The sequence below is a fragment of the Pan paniscus genome, chromosome 13 (assembly GCF_029289425.2).
Source record: "Pan paniscus chromosome 13, NHGRI_mPanPan1-v2.0_pri, whole genome shotgun sequence".
Classification (NCBI taxonomy): domain Eukaryota; kingdom Metazoa; phylum Chordata; class Mammalia; order Primates; family Hominidae; genus Pan; species Pan paniscus.
The window spans coordinates 42,274,907-42,291,065 of NC_073262.2; positions in this window are offsets into that span (position 1 = coordinate 42,274,907).

The window sequence follows — 16,159 nt, forward strand, 5'->3', positions numbered from 1 at the left end:
ACAGGTACAGCCAATGACAAACATGAGACATGTACCAGTGAGCACGGTAATGGAGGTGAGCCTCTCAGGGGAAGAAAACCAAATTTGACCCCTTGTAAAATTTGTCATTTTATAATGACAAGTAATTGCTCATTTTTACATTAAAAAATGTTTGTTGTTCCAGATGATACACTGTTGAGAATAAATACTGCATCCCAAAGTAACTTTCTATTCTGGCTGTTTGCGATTGGCTCTACTCTAGCCCAGCTACCCTGTGGCTAAGACAAAGCTTTAAAGTCTTATTCATGCCCTAATAGAGTGTATTAAAGATTTGACTAAATGCATGTTTGGCTGCAATCAATTTGGATTTGTATATCACATCTGGAAAAAATCTATAATTCTTTGGTCTGTGTGGTGTAATGTGCAGCCCACAGTTAAATAACTTTAGTGTGAACTTGAATGAAGATCAATGAACTGAACCCACTCACGTAAAGCAGGTAAACTGTTTTAACTGAATTACTGATAAATCTGTATTATACTCCAGACAGCCTTGCACTCTGGGCTATGAAATACCTTCTTATCTGGTTTTCCACATAAAGTACTTTCATTTTTCCTCCTTGATCACTACACTAAAATGACAAGAGCCATTAGATGATGACACAGATTCATTCTTGGCAGAGTCATGTTGTTTAAAAAACAGAAGTAATGCAGATGTCTAACAACACCCTGCACTGAAGCCTGACATTTCAACAGCATTAGAGGCAGCCTGCTTGGTTTCATCTTAAGTGCATTAAGCTCTGCAGACTGGGACATGGTGGTATTGATGTATCTGACACCATGCTCTATTTTCTCCCCTCTAACCTTTAAAGTCAAAGTAACTACTAGTGTGTTCCCCAGAATTCCATCTTAGAGTCATTAGAGATCAGGAGATCAAGAGGAGACCTTGAGACCAGCCTTGTAACTCCCTTGTCTTACACATGAGCAAACTGAGGTTAAGTGATTTGCCCAAGATCTCCTGGGGCCAGGGTGGTCATACTACTTAGAACACTGGATTCTACCCTCGATTGCCAAGCAAGCCCATTATTTTTTTTAACTGTAATTTTAGGGTTTTTTTCCAGCTTTAGATTCAAGTGCTGACCATTGACAGCATGGGATGCAGCAAGTGGCATGTCTATACAACACCTTTTCTATGCACTGTCTTACTTCAGTTTTAGAAGCAGGTCCTCCAAGAACAGGCATTTGGCAAAACTCTGGAGAACGTTTCCTGCTCAAAGGAAGGTAAAGTCCCAGCCCAAGGGAGCCAAAGAAGATTAAAACAAAATATTACTTCAGGTCATGACTTGGTGACCTAGCCTACAATGACTCCATCTGTCTATCTATCGTCTCTCTTCTATCCATTCATCCGTCCATCCATCTTACATAAGTACCTACTAAAAATGGATACTTAGCTTGTATTAAGCACAAAATATCTGGAAAGTTGATCGCCTCCCAAGCAAAGATATTTTGTGTAATTTAAATAAATTCCCAATATTAGCTTTTCTACTTACTGTTGGAGTCCCATTTTATGGAATCATTGAAGCCCTGAGGGTGCAGGGGTATGTTGATGATGATTTAGGATTTCTGTGATTATTATGTCTGCTCTGTCCTCCTCCTGCCTGTTCCTGTCTCTGTTTTTCAATTTCTCTCTAATCCTGACCATAGTGAGCAAGGGTTAGACATCTCCACCTCCCCACCAGCCCCCAGCCCTTATCCCCCTTTTATCCCCCCATTCAAGTTCTCTGTACTTTGCTTATTTACTTGGCAATTGCTTCTGGATGGCTGGGGCCTATTAAGGATCCTGTCCTAGGGACTGATGATACAAAGCTGAGCTGTACAAGGTGGCCCCAGCCTGGTTTTCTAAGGGCTAGGAGAATGGTCTGAGCCGAACAACACTGCAGCAACAAGAAGAGCTGGATAAACATTCCCACAGGCAAGAACATTGACACAGAAAGTTAAGGAGAGTAAGAGTCAGCCTGGAAAAGGGCAGCACCAGCAGAGACAGGGCATGAGCAGGGGATGGAGAAACACAAAGGCAACTTACCTTCTGTGAGCTGCAAGGCTCAGCATGGTTGCAACAAAGGGGTGGGTGGGGACAGTGGGAAACCAGCATGGTTAGAGAGCACTCCATCAGGCTTTGTGGACAATAAATTAACTTGCATGTAGTAGGGTGAGAAGCATCTGCTTGTCAACTGACATTTAAATAGCAATTGCCAGTGGAAAGTAAGCATATGGTTAGTTGAATGAAGAGCCAGAAAGAGACAAATACATCCAATAAAAGATTTTAGCACTTTCTCAATTTATATGTTAGTGTTTGCAATCTGCTTCTGCAAGTCAGCTGAGATGTTGATCTCACTCACTGACCTTGTCTGACCTGAGGCGTCCAAATCAGCACCAACCTTGGTTTAGTCTTTAACGGCTGAGACAGAATTCTCAAAGGAGTGTTCCCTGGAACAGCAGCATCAGCGCCACCTGGGAACTTCTTAGACATGCAAATTCTTAGGCTCCAACCCAGATCTCCTGAATCAGAGACTCTGAGGGTGAGGCCCACATTCTGGGGTTAACAAGCCCTCTGTTGACTCTGCTGCTCACACAAGTTGGAGAACACTGATCTAAGAGAAGCATAAATTGAGGTGGAGCCCATGGCTCAGTGGGCACTGGTAGGGACCCTAGCACTGTCACTGAAGTCTTTAAAGCATCACGTTTTCATCAGTGTCTACAGTCAAAGCAGACGGTAGCTCCAAACTCTCTCCCTCTGGTTCCACTCCTAGACAACCGTCCTGCCAGTCCCACTTATTTCCACACGCAGCTCTTCCTCATCCTGTCTTCTTTCTTCTCCTATCCTTTCTCCCTCTGTCTCCTTTTCCCTCCCCTTTCCTCTTATTTTTCCCCACCTTTCCTTTTTTGCTTCCATTTCTTCTCTTTCTGTACATGTTTCTCCAGTATGTAAAGCAATCGCATCTCTTTTCTCTTCTACTTTTTCCCTCTTGCTCCCTACCCATCTTTGTTCAAGATCATCACAAATCAAGCCATGTGCAACCATTCCCAGCCCACACCTCTCCCTTCCCATTATTTATTCGGATCATCTTGAGAAGGCAATTGGGTCAGCTTCAAGCCAGTTCCTTAATAGCTAACAGGGAGGTGGCAGAGAGGGCAGTCTCCGCCCATTGCTGAGTTTGTCAACGGAAGGCAGAGAGGCATTGGGAGTGGCATGGATGGGATGCAGTTGACCATGGACTGACTGCACCTTCCCTGAGAGCTAAATCCAGGTACCATGTCCTCTGACATGGTCTAAGTCCAAGCTAGGACTTTCTTGGAAACTTTGCAATCACTTTTCTAGTGACCTGCAGCTTGGAGGTCTTCGTTTATGCAGATCTTCCTTCTTGCCCTTTTTCCCACTGAGGAATTTCTTTTAGAAGACAGAAGAACTGTTGGGATTTGGTTTTCAGAAAGGCGCAGGCCACAACTTCAAAATGATGTAAATGCCACAGATGGCTGCCTCTGTCCGTGAAGACAGATGGTTTGATGTCTCATCCTTGTTCCAGCTGTTTGATGGAGCCCAGGAAAGAACTCTCCCCAGTGCAACTCCATCCACCACGTTGAAGCCAGAGGCCTCTGAAATGTGCCACAGAAGCCAGATTCCAAATGGGCTGCAATTTGCTAAGCATTACAGCTATTTCATTCGGCTGTACAAGCTTCAGTACAAGAAGAAAAACTATCAATCACTACCATAACAAACACATATTTCTAAAATAGACCCTCCTGTCTGGAAGCTGTAGGACAGACACTTGCACTCAAAGTAAATGGCGTTTAGGGTCATCATTGTGGTGTAGTGCTCCTGTACCTTTATGATGCATGATAAATGATCAACTGGAATCTGCTAAATAAATATTTTTCTATGTAGATCTGAACTGTAAGTAGCTGTGTGGCTTTCCATGCAATCTATTCTCAATCCACTGATAGTAAGTCCTAAAATGTGGTGCAGCTACATAAACCTGTAGCTATCTCTCAGCCTGGCAGATGAAGCCAAATGCTACTTCTCTAGTAACACACAGCACAGAAGTGGGTGGTGGTAATGAGGAGCATGATGTCCTCCAAGCCCACCGGGGAAGCTGCAGAGCATATAATGAAGAAGCTTGCAGCTGGGGCAACCAAAACAGCAAGTCGATGCATACCACACAGGCTCTAGCCATGCCACTTATAAACACTGATTAACAGCTGAAAGGCTGCACTGTTAATAGAATTCAGCTCCCTATAAATAGTAGAGAATTAAAACTCTAGAATGCTGGCACTGAAAAGACCTCAGAGTTTAGTCTAACGATGAGCTAGCAGAATCCCCAGAGAAGTGGAATGAGGTGCCCAAATTCACACAGCCCATGAGTCCAAACGTGGGGCTTCCCAGGCAGGTGCTGTTTGCACTGGCCCAGCTCCCTTTAGAGCCTGGTAAAATCATGCAGCCCTCAGATGAAGCCAGCCAGTGCACTCAGCCAAGTCTCTCCTGCATGGGCATTTCAGGAGTGTGGAGACAAACAAGCATGCCTACAGACCCTGCTTCCCCACTGTCTCCTTTCCTGAGATCCCTGAGTGGGCTCCCAGACCCTGGGAGGACCAGCCCCCAAAGCCTGTGACTGAGGCAGAGGAGTGGCTAGCCAGGGCCTGGCCTTCCAACCCAACCTGGGGAGGCCCAGCATGGGTGGAGCACAGAGCTAAGAGCTTCCTCCATGGGAGTCTTTTTTACAGCTAAACCGGCCCAGAAGAGAGAATGAGGTATGAGCTAGGAGATAATATTGACCTATATTATCCAAAGGTGAAACCAGACACCAGCTACCACTTCTTGTTACTGCTATAGAATTGGCAACAAGGACTAAAGGTAAGAAAGTAGTTTCTGTCTACCCTTGTCTAGATATGGGGTGTACTCATCAACTCAGGCTGCCATAACAAAATACCACAGACTGAATGGCATAAACAACAGAAATTTATTCCTCCTAGTTCCAGAGGCTGGGAAGCCCCAGATCAACGTGCCAGCTGATTTGGTGCTGGGTGAGGGCTCGCTTCCTGGCTTGCAGATAGCCACCATCTCTCTGCATTCTCCGACATGGCAGAAGTAAGGGCATAGAGGTGGGGAGAAGCTCTCTTCCTCTTCTTTTATGTTCACTCGTCCTATTCAGAGTCCCACCCTTATGACCTCAACTAAACTTAAACAGTTCCTAAAAGCCTCATCTCCAAATACAGTCAGATTTGGGGTTAGGGCTTCAATGTATGACTTGAGAGGGACACAGTTCAGTTCACAGCATAGGATGGCACTCTTCTATGCCCCAGGCCCCATGATCTGCTAGGCCCCCTCCCCCATCTCTTTTCTTTAGCCTCCATGCCTCCGCACACGCTGCTTTTTTGCTGAGACCACACCCTCCTCATCCCCTGCTTTTCCTCCTTCTCTCTTCCTTCCTCCCTATTCCTCTCACACCAATTGCCCACACTTAGTCCAGATCTTAGTCCAGAAGTTTCTGCTTAAATGTCACTCCTTCCAGGGAGCCTTCCTTGACTTCACAAGTCTACATCAAGTTCCCTTCTATGAGTTCACCAAGAATGTTCATTCCTACTCACATCATCATAACACTGCAGTATAAACTAGACTAGAAATTCAAGGAGGGCAACATGCTCCATCTTCACTGTTGTATTCTCAATGCGTAACAGAAAACGTTTATATAGTAGCTGCTCAATAAATGTTTGCAGGAGGGAAAGAGAGTTCCAGGTGAGGGGCTCTGGTGAACCTCTATGGAATCCATTTGAAGCCAGCTTCTCTGTCCAAAGAGGTCAGCATTAGCCCTCCAAGCTGGGGGCCTAGTGCCTGGCTCATTTCCATCTCTGTACTTAGAGGAAGAAAAAGAAAGAGTGGGAAGGGAGAGAAGGGATCACTTTCTCATCCAAACAAGACCAGCACCCTCAGCCCTAAAGGAGAACTAGACAGGGGTTGAGGAGTCTTGGATTCTGACAACTGCCTTCAAGGCAGGTGGCTTTAACCTGAAGCCCCCTTTGCTACTGATTAACCCTGAGTTCTCTACACTAAAAACTCATTTCTTTTTCTGTTTCTCTCTATGATGGCCCTATGGGGTACAAACAGAGTACATATGCAAGTCAATGGGTATAACAGGACACAGAAAACCCTGTTTACCAAAGACATATCAGAGGACATTCACTTATGCCAAAATAATTCATCTGAGGGGGGCCCTTCCCCTCCATGGACAATACAAGCCTTTGTCAGAGAAGCTGCAGGCCAGGACCTAGAGCATAAGGCTGGGGTCTGCTGCCAAAGAAGGAAATTTGTAGACAAATAATAAAGTACTTAGAGGACGTGTGCAGAAGTATGGAGGCCATTTTGACACTCTAAGCTGTGTGGCCTCGGGGAATAAAATCTGACAATTATAACCCTCAATTTCCATCTGGGCACAACTGGGTTGTCACAGGAAAGGATTTGGGAAGGACAAAACATGAACATGGCCAGTATTGACTCCCCTCCCTCCTTATGCCTATCACAGATTTCCCAACAAAGGATTCCTTGGACACCTCTGGCTTTGCCTCTACCTGACTGGAACAGTTCCACCCAGCACCAAGATGCTCAGCCTTACTCTCTAAAGTTCAGGCTCCTCAGGCTTCTGATCTGCAAATGGAGATAACACTAGCTGCCAGGAGGATCAAAGGAGACACTGAAGGGATAGTGCTGACCACAGTGACTGCTGTCAGAAAAGGACCACTGTCAGTTATGACCATCTCACCTCCAGAATCATCTCTACCTCTACCAGTACCACCACCAGTACCACCATCTTTCTTACCTCCACCTCTATCACCATACCACTGCTCCTACTATGGCCACCATCATCATCACCCTCCATCACCACGAACACCAACACCACTGCTACTACTGCCATCCCCACCATCATCATCACCTCCACCCCTACCACCAACACCAACACTGCTTCCACCAACATCATCATCTCCACCTCTACACCAACTCCACTGTTTCCACCACTGCCTCCACCTCTACCAACATTAATAACGCTGCTACCACACCACCACCATTATTATCACCTCCACCTATACCACCACCAATACCAACACCAATGCCACTACCACCCCCACCATCATCACCTCCACCTCTACCAACATCACTGCTACAGCCACTGCCACCATCTCTACCATTACTTCCACCTCTGTCTCTGTAACAATCATCAAGCATTCACCTCCATCTCCACCACTATCATTACCATCTCTACCAACAACTTCCTTTGTCATCATTATCTCCATCACCTCCTCCACCATCAGTACTCACCACCACCACCATCACTGTCACCAAGACCACTCCTAGAGGTCAGAGATCTAGGAGAAGGCTGACTAGAACCACAGGATGTCAGATACCTTCCAATCCTCAATCCCAAACTCGTGGATAAGGCCCAGAAAGAGTCAATGACTTTCTCAGGGTTATCCTTCTAATCAGTAGCAGAGAAAGGACCAGATTAACAGCCTGTTTAACAGCCCAAAGTTCTTTTCCACTACCTGGAAATGGAGCTCTTCCCACTCTGCCCTAAGGCCTTAACTCCTACAACACACACACACACACACACACACACACACACACACAGAGAGAGAGAGGTATTTGGAGTTTAAAGATAAGGAGTGGACAAAAAGTAGAGGATATAATAAAGGGGGAAATTGATAGAAGGTAGGATTACAACAAGAGGGAAAAATTCCAAATCCCCTGAGGACTAGAGCTCTGAGCCTTTCCCCAACTCCCTGTGCTCACACGCTTCCCATCCAGGTGAAATGACAAGGGGCAGGGATGCTCCAGAACTGCCTGGTCATCTGGTTAATTGGCCAAAAAGACCTTTCCACATGACCTTGACCTTGCTTCTTTACCCCCCATTCTTCAGGCAAAGTGTACAGTGGAGGCAGCAGTGGGGAGGTGAGGACTAGGATTTGGAGTCAAAAAGACCTGGGTTTGAATCTCAGCCCCACTACTTATTAACTATGTGACCATGGACCTATATCTCTGTGAAACTGATAAAATAATTGTATCCACCTCATGATCATATGTCAGGCACTGAGCATAGCAGCAGTGATCAATGGCAGCTCATGCTCCTTATTACACAATCCAATCATCTGCCCCAGAATAGAGGTAATACTCAGCTAAAATTAATATAGTACATATATGACACTCTTCTGAGTACTTAACTTGCACTTGCTTATTTAAACCTTATAATAAGCTCCATGAGGTGGCCACTGCTGAATTCCAATGCCCTTATACAAATAGAAAAGTGGAGGCATGGATAGGTTAGGTGACCTGTCCAAACTCACACAGCAGGAAAGTGTCAGGGCCAGAAGTTTGACCAGGCAGCCTGGTCCAGAGTTCATGCACTGAAACACACAGCCCCAGCCAGCTGCTTTGTCTGGGAAGCATACCTCAGGAGATCAAAAGTCCAATGCTTTCTGAGTCTCAAATGCAAATTAAGGTAATTCAATTGAAATGGCCACAAGTTCAGGAATGAATTTCTTCCTGTGGGTGTCATGGTGAAGAACACAATGTCAGCTGGCAAGAAATAAAGATCCTCTCTGATGCCTCTCTGTGACAAGGAAGGGCCTTTTTACATGTAAGGGAAACACAATAAACTTTTCTGTTACTAAGAGAGAAGCTAAAAAGAAGCAAACTAGCTTTGAATAGGAGTCTGGCAAGCTAGATTCCTGTAGAATGTCTGCTTTTGATTGGATTTACTTTATGGAAAGCAAGAACTTCCACCCCACCCCCACTGCCAGGCCTGGAAACAGTCCTGGGGAAGGAAACTTGCCCATGAAAATTCATTTGACCGGGTCCAATGACTCACACCTATAATCCCAGCACTTTGGGAGGCCGAGGGAAGATCGCTTGAGGTTAGGAGTTCAAGAACAGCCTGGCCAACATGGCAAGCCCCGTCTCTAGTAAAATACAAAAATTAGCTGGGCATGGTGGTGCATGCCTGTAATCCTGGCTACCCCAGAGGCTGAGGTGGGAGGATTGCTTGAACCCAGGAGGCGGAGGTTGCAGTGAGCCAAGATTGTGCCACTGCACTCCAGCCTGAGGGACAGATTGAGAATCAGTCTCAGAAAGAAAAAAAAAAGAAGAAGAAGAAGAAGAAGAAGAAAAACTTCATTTAAAATGAGTCAAAGACTGTTCTCACTCATCATAGGCTGACTCTGCCCCTCCCCATAAACAGAATCTGGAATTCAGTTTCAAAATAAATTAGAAAATAAATTCCATTTCTTATTATCTGTTCATCTCATGTAAGTTAGCAATGAAATTCTCGGAATAATCTGCAGCCAAATGCCAGGACCAGAGGCAGAAAAACAAAATCAACTGATAGGAGAGATACTAAGAGAGGTGCACACAGGAGCCAGGCTCACACTGTGTTTGAATTAGAGCTGAGGGTCTCAACAGAAATCAGTAAAGCTCTCAGGAAGGTTGAGATGGTATCAGGCTTCTAAGATAGGGTTTTGAGGCAAGAATGATCAGATGAGGATGCCTTCCTGTTAATGATTTGAAAATGAAATTGCTGTTGCATGACATGATAAGAATAAATCCCTCCTGGTGGGCTTTTCTTTTAATAGGGGCGAAAATAACTTGGAGGAAATAGTCTTGCAAATTTGTGAACATTAAATATAATCTCTCCCATCCAAGTGCAGCAGTAAATGTCGGAGATGCACATTGTCGTACGTAGTAAGCACAGTACAGCGCAACAATGAGAACATCCTGCTTTAATTTTTAAAGCTATTCTTCATCTGTTATCTCACTTGATAATCACCAAATGGCAGAGCACCTCCAGGAGCTGCCCTCAGCTCTCTACCTCCCTTCTTTTTCCCTCTCCCTGGGGTACCTCCTCCATCACTCTGACTTGAAATACCATCTATACAATTCCCAAATCGACGTCACCAGCATCAGTAGACAACTACGGCCAGAACCCTGCAGCCAACTACTTACTCAACATCACAGCTTGGAGAGCTTATCTATACCTACAATGGGACATGTCCAAACTGAAATAATGATCAGCTACCCACCCAAAGCTGCCCTCTCTGCACTACTCCCAATCATAATAACCTCCAATGCCATGCATTGAGGTTTTCTAGCTAGGAACCTGCAAGTCATCCTGTTTTACTTCTTCCCCTCTCACCCCCACATCCAATCGATCCCTAAGCTTGCCAGTTATACCTCCCAAATCTGTCCCTTTCTCACCATCCCCACTGCCACAACCCTAATTGGGGTTACTACCATCATCTCCTGCTTACACCAGGCAGAAGTCTCCCAGTCACTCCTGCTCAAGCCATTCTCCATACAAGCCAGGATTATTTTAAGTCACAGAAGAGTTCACATCACCTCCTTGCTTAAAACCTTTCGATGGCTTGTTATTAACCTTAGAATAAGGTCCCGAATCCTCAACAAGTCCTACAGGATCTAACCAGGCTTATTCCTCCAGTCTGTCCTTGAACTTCCTTCTTTCCTTGCTGTACCTGCTCCTTACACCCCAACCCTCTCTTGGTTCCTGGTGCCAGCCAACTCGCTCCTGCCTCAGGGCTCTGACCCAGTTAGTCTCTCTTCTCTCCTTGTTAACTCTTATTCATGTTTCACTTCTCTGCTGAAGGATCACTTCTTCCTGGAAGAAGTGTCTGAGACCTCCTTGTTAGGCCTTCCTGTTATAGGTCCTTATTGCCCTCATATTTCTTGGCTGTACTCTGTGTACTTGGACATAATTAGCTGGAACTTGTGTCTTGGATGTCAGTCTTTGCACCGCCATGTGAGCTCCATGGGGTTCAAGGCTGGATCTATCCTATGTCTATGTCTGTGTCTGCAGTGCTTGGCATAGTGTCTGGTTCATGGTAGATGAACAATACATTTATGAAGACCTGCCAATTTGATTCTCCCAACCATGCAGTGACAGAGCTGTTATCCCTATTTTTACAGATGAAAACAATAAGACGCACTATCATTGAACAAATTTGGTCCAGGTTGCAAAGAAAATGAGCGGACAGCAGCCTGAAAACTGGGAACTTCCAATCAAGGGTGTCCACCAAGTTCAAGTGCATCACCCCCAGCATTATGTCTCCATGTTTACCATGCTATCATCCAGAGATACAATCCCACACCCTCCTCCAGAGTTTAGCCCAGAGAGGGAAGCAAGCCTAGGGCCTTTCCCAGGACTGACTGAAGATTTTCATTCAACTTTTGTCTTTAAAGACTTAGAAAACTATGAGCAACATATTCGAATCACAGAAACTTGGGCTTTTAGACCAGGAACGACCTCAAAGATGACAGATGAGTTTTCTTGCCTGTAAATTGAGAGGTTGTCTTCAATTTCTGCAGCCCTTTTCAGCTACAAAACTCTAGTTGTTTAACTTCCCTAGACTGCAGGATCTACATCTAAAAATCACATTACACATAATTCATATTATATGAATCAAATTAGACAATACACTTACACTTTTTAGAATTCCTAGATACATAGGTTCAAGGAATTATGATCACTGTCTTATGGAAAGTTCTCAGTCATGCCTGGACACCTTCACTCTTGCTACTCAGAGTGTAGTGCATGGGATATCCCGAGAGCTTGTTGGACGTGCAGAAGCTCAGGCCCCATCTTAGACCTGTGGTCAGGATCTGCATTTTAACAAGACATCCAGATGGCATGTGGCTTACACTACAGTCCTAGCATCACAGCATCACATCTAAGCCTTTTGTAACTTCCCTGCTGCCTGTCCTCCAAGCCTTATCACCAGTCCCCATCTGAGTCCAGTGCTCCAGCTTTTTTCCAATGACTCTTAATTCCAGGACACTCCATGTCTCTGCCCAAGACAGATTCCAGGAAACTGCTACCAGCTCAAGTATCCTCTCCTCTGGGAAGGGCTCCCTAACTTTTTAGAACCTCCCAGATACTGTTTTTGCTTCCAAGACAGCACAACCACATGAGTGATGAATTTCCATGCCTGGGTCACTCTGAGCACCTGGAAGGCAAGGCCTGTGTTCCAGCACATGCCTAGTACAACAGAGTAGGGACTCAATATGTGTTTATTGAAAAATATGGAAAAAACTGAATCTCATTAAAGTGTGTGCCAAGGTCTTATCCTCAATTGTGGACTAAACTAGAATCGATTGCACAAACACACACACACACACACGTATTACTATGTACTACTTTATTAGGGTAATGGTACTTAGAAAATATAGGGTGTTTATATTAGGGTAAGGGTACTTAGAAATGGGTAATGGTACTTAGAAAATGGTTTTCTAGGGTAATGGTACTTAGAAAAATGATTACAAACTTAAAGGAGAAAAATCAGTTATCCTCTTTCCCAATCCCACCCCAGAAAGATGTGCATAGAATAGAGTAGTTTCAGGTTGCTCTAAAGCCTAGATGGAGATAGGGCAGGAGGGCAAAGGACAGCCCAATTATTTTCTGGAGAGGCTGCCTGCTGGCCCTGCATGAGTGAGGAGCAGGACTCCTCCTCTCTCCTGCCAGGGCCCTCCCAAACTTGAGAGACCACATTTAAGTCTGCTGGTCTCTCAGGTTTGATGTGACCCAAGCCTGTGGGCATTCTGAGCTGAGTCTGGGAGAGGATGGAGAAAGACATGGGAAACCAAATAACTCCTCGAAGCAAACCAGTGCAAGCCAGAAAGGAAGGCTGGGAAGCAGTGGGGCAGGAGCCTCAGGGCACCAGTGGGGCAAGTTCCAGAAATCTGGAACTCCAGGACATTAGGCTCCAGAAATTCTGGAACTCTTCTAGGAGTAATGCTTCCCAGAGCAAGGCTGTATTTGCTCAGGTGCATGTTTAGGGGCTGGGGGGAGTCCATGCCCTGAGATGCATTTGAGATGGAGAAAAGAGGAAACCAACATGGGGGTGGAATGATAGGAGTAGAGAACCACAACCAGAAGCCCAAAATATAACACCTGAACCACTTTGGGATGCGTCCACCTGGGTCATTGCTGGCACAGCCAGTCACCCGCCCTCACTTAATCACAGACTGGCCACAGTCAGCCTTGGAACACCTCATAGATTTTCCCAATCCTGCCAAGCTGTAAATGAGGAAAGGGGGATCCAGAGAAGGCAGGAAATTCACCTGAGGTTGTCCAGCTGGGCAGCTGCTAGGGATGGAGGAAAATCCAAGCTAGATCTTTTTCTCCTCCCCCACGGCCGAGGCTCCTTTCAACTTTATGTTTATGACTCACACAGCTCTGGGCGCTGAAAACCCAGTTTCCAAAACAGCACTGTGCAGTGAGGGAGATTTTAGAATCAAGAGCCCCTGTTTATGAGCTAGGCCCCTTTATTTGCTAGCATGCAACTCTAAGGAGCAAGTTATGAACCCTCTTATTTTCATTTTCATTGATTGCAAAATTGGGAAACTAATATCTTCCATGAAAGATGACTGGAATCTAAAATGAGACTGTACATCATTACTCGACATATTGACATTTGATAAATATCATTTCTTTCTCTCTGCTTCCTAGAATCCTGGGTTTGAGGGAAAGACAAAGTAGTGTCTTGCCACCATCCTGTCCTGAGTTTCCGTGGTTTTCTGCACACTGTTGTACTTGGATGGTTAAGTAGACAGCAGTTTTCATGCCTGCCTAAAACTAATCCTCTCTTCCTCCAGTAAGAGTACCTGAAGTTCTGGGGAGCCATTGTCCCTGACAATCCCTCCAGCTCAGATTGGAGGTAGTCCTCGCTCTCTACACCCAGAGGTGGGTACACAGAGAAGCAGTGGACAATCAGGGACACAGGGCCAGTCCCCTCCGTGATGAACATGGGATCCAGATCAGGCCTGCAAGAGGCAACCTCAGGACATCTGCTGGAAAAAAAAAATATTCTGCTGGAGTTGCTAAACCAGGAAAACAAGCCTGTAACTCTGTGGCCATGACATCCCCAACACTGGGGCAGCTTCCCTGAAAAGCTCTCCTTTGCCAATGCACAGGAAAGCAAAGAGAAGACATTGTGAGAAAGAGAAAGAATTATTTCTAATATTATTTGAGCCTGGATCCTACAATCCTAAAATAGGATCTACCTATAGGCTTTTCAATTATATAAGCTAATACATTCTTTTTTCTTAAGCCAATGTGAATATGGTTTTCACTTACTTCCAACCATAGGAGTCTCAATTATATAAATGTCTTTAATGTAGTGGCCTGCGGGGAGGTTGTTCAGCCTCCTAAGGTAACATCACTTAGTCTCTCAGGGATAACCTGGAGGCCTCCAACCATAAACAGACATTTCCTTTTGCCCATTTGAACTGAGAGACTATTCAACACCACTCACATCACAAAGGAGTTTACTTACTTGAAGCCCTATTTCTCTCCTTTCTCTTTATTGACTAGAGAAACCCAATCATTTCCTTTCAAAGGAAATCCATACTTATTTACTTGTTTCTTGTTTGAAAAAAGAAAAAACCAGCTCTCCTTTCTCTTCCCTCAGGGGAGACATTTTTGGATGTAGAACTCAGGGATGGAAGGGCTGTCAGAGGACACTGTAGTGCAGCCTTATTATCTCGCCAATGTGAAAGCAGAGGCTGCTAGCTGAGCCACTATCATCAGCAGCCAAGTCCTCCAGCTTCCAGGCCAGGGCCTGCCCTCCAAACCCCAATATTCCAGCTGACACCAATGCCTCCAATGACCTTGTACATGGTCAAAGGTATTTATGGGTTGATTTAAATATTAAAGACTTGTGAAGATGCCTTTGGAGAAAGCACAGTAGCCTTTGATTCTAGTCCCAGCTCTGTACTAACCAGCCGTGTCACCTTGGGGGATGTCATTTAACCATTTTAGGCTATGTTTTTTAGTTTTTAGTTTTTTTTTTTTTTTTTTTTTTTGAGATGGAGTCTCGCTCTGTCGCCCAGGCTGGAGTGCAGTGGTGTGGTCTCGGCTCACTGCAACCTCCGCTACCCAGGTTCACGCCATTCTCCGGCCTCAGCCTCCCGAGTAGCTGGGACTATAGGCACCCACCACCACACCCAGATAATTTTTGTATTTTTACTAGAGACAGGGTTTCACCGTGTTAGCCAAGATGGTCTCGATCTCCCAACCTTGTGATCCACCCGCCTTGGCCTCCCAAAGAGCTGGTATTATAGGCATGAGCCACTGCACCCAGCCAGGCTTGTTTCTTTATTAATAAAATTGGGGGGGTTGGACTAAGAGAATCATAAAATGTCAGAAGTTTAATGAAGCTAAGGCAGATGATCACAGACATATAGAAAACAGAGTGCTGAATCAGCAGCACAGAGGAATAAAAACTCATTCCAATGTTGGACTCTGAAGGTGAACATCTTCAAAAAGATGTAGGAAGAGAAGGAACTGAAAGCCCTATAAAGCTGTATACTGAAAACATGGCATTTTCCCCCCTTTTGTTCTCATATGAGCCATTGGTGCTTTCAAATTTGTCTCTTTAAATCTTCGTAAAACTGGAATGCACTATGTGCCAAGAAGTCAAGTTTGCCAATCTGTCTAGTGGTGCTGGTTTATAGCGCTTATTACAGCTTATTATCCACAACTCCCCACTTTGACGCCAAAAATTGTCCTACAATCAGCAGAAAACTCATGGAGAATATATAAAGTATTCCTACAAAACAACAGGAAAAAAAGATAAATAATCCAACAGGGAAAATGGGCAGAAGACTTGAAAAGGCGCTTCACAGAGGAAGGAGGCCAGCTAAGTGGCCAGTCAACAAATGCCAGGATGTCCCTCATCAGGAGTCATCACAGAACTGCAAATTAACACCACAGCAAGACGTCGCCATGTACTCAACAGAATGGCCAAATTAAGAAAGGTAGAGGGGAAAAAGCCACGTAGAAGCAAAGCAAAAAGCCACGTAGAAGTAAAAAAGCCATGTAGAAGCAAAAAAAAAAATTGGAACAGCTAGAACTCCCATACACTGCCAGCGTGGGTTGTAAATTGGTGCAACCACTCTGGAAAAGTGTTTGACAGTCTCTAGTAGAGCTGTTCATGTGCAGAACCTATGACCCAGAAATTTGCTTCTAAGTATATGCAAAGAGAAAAGGGTAAAATATGTCCACCTAAAGACATGCACTAGGATCTTCAGGTCTATATTGATCCCCGACTGGGAACTACACAAAAGCTCATC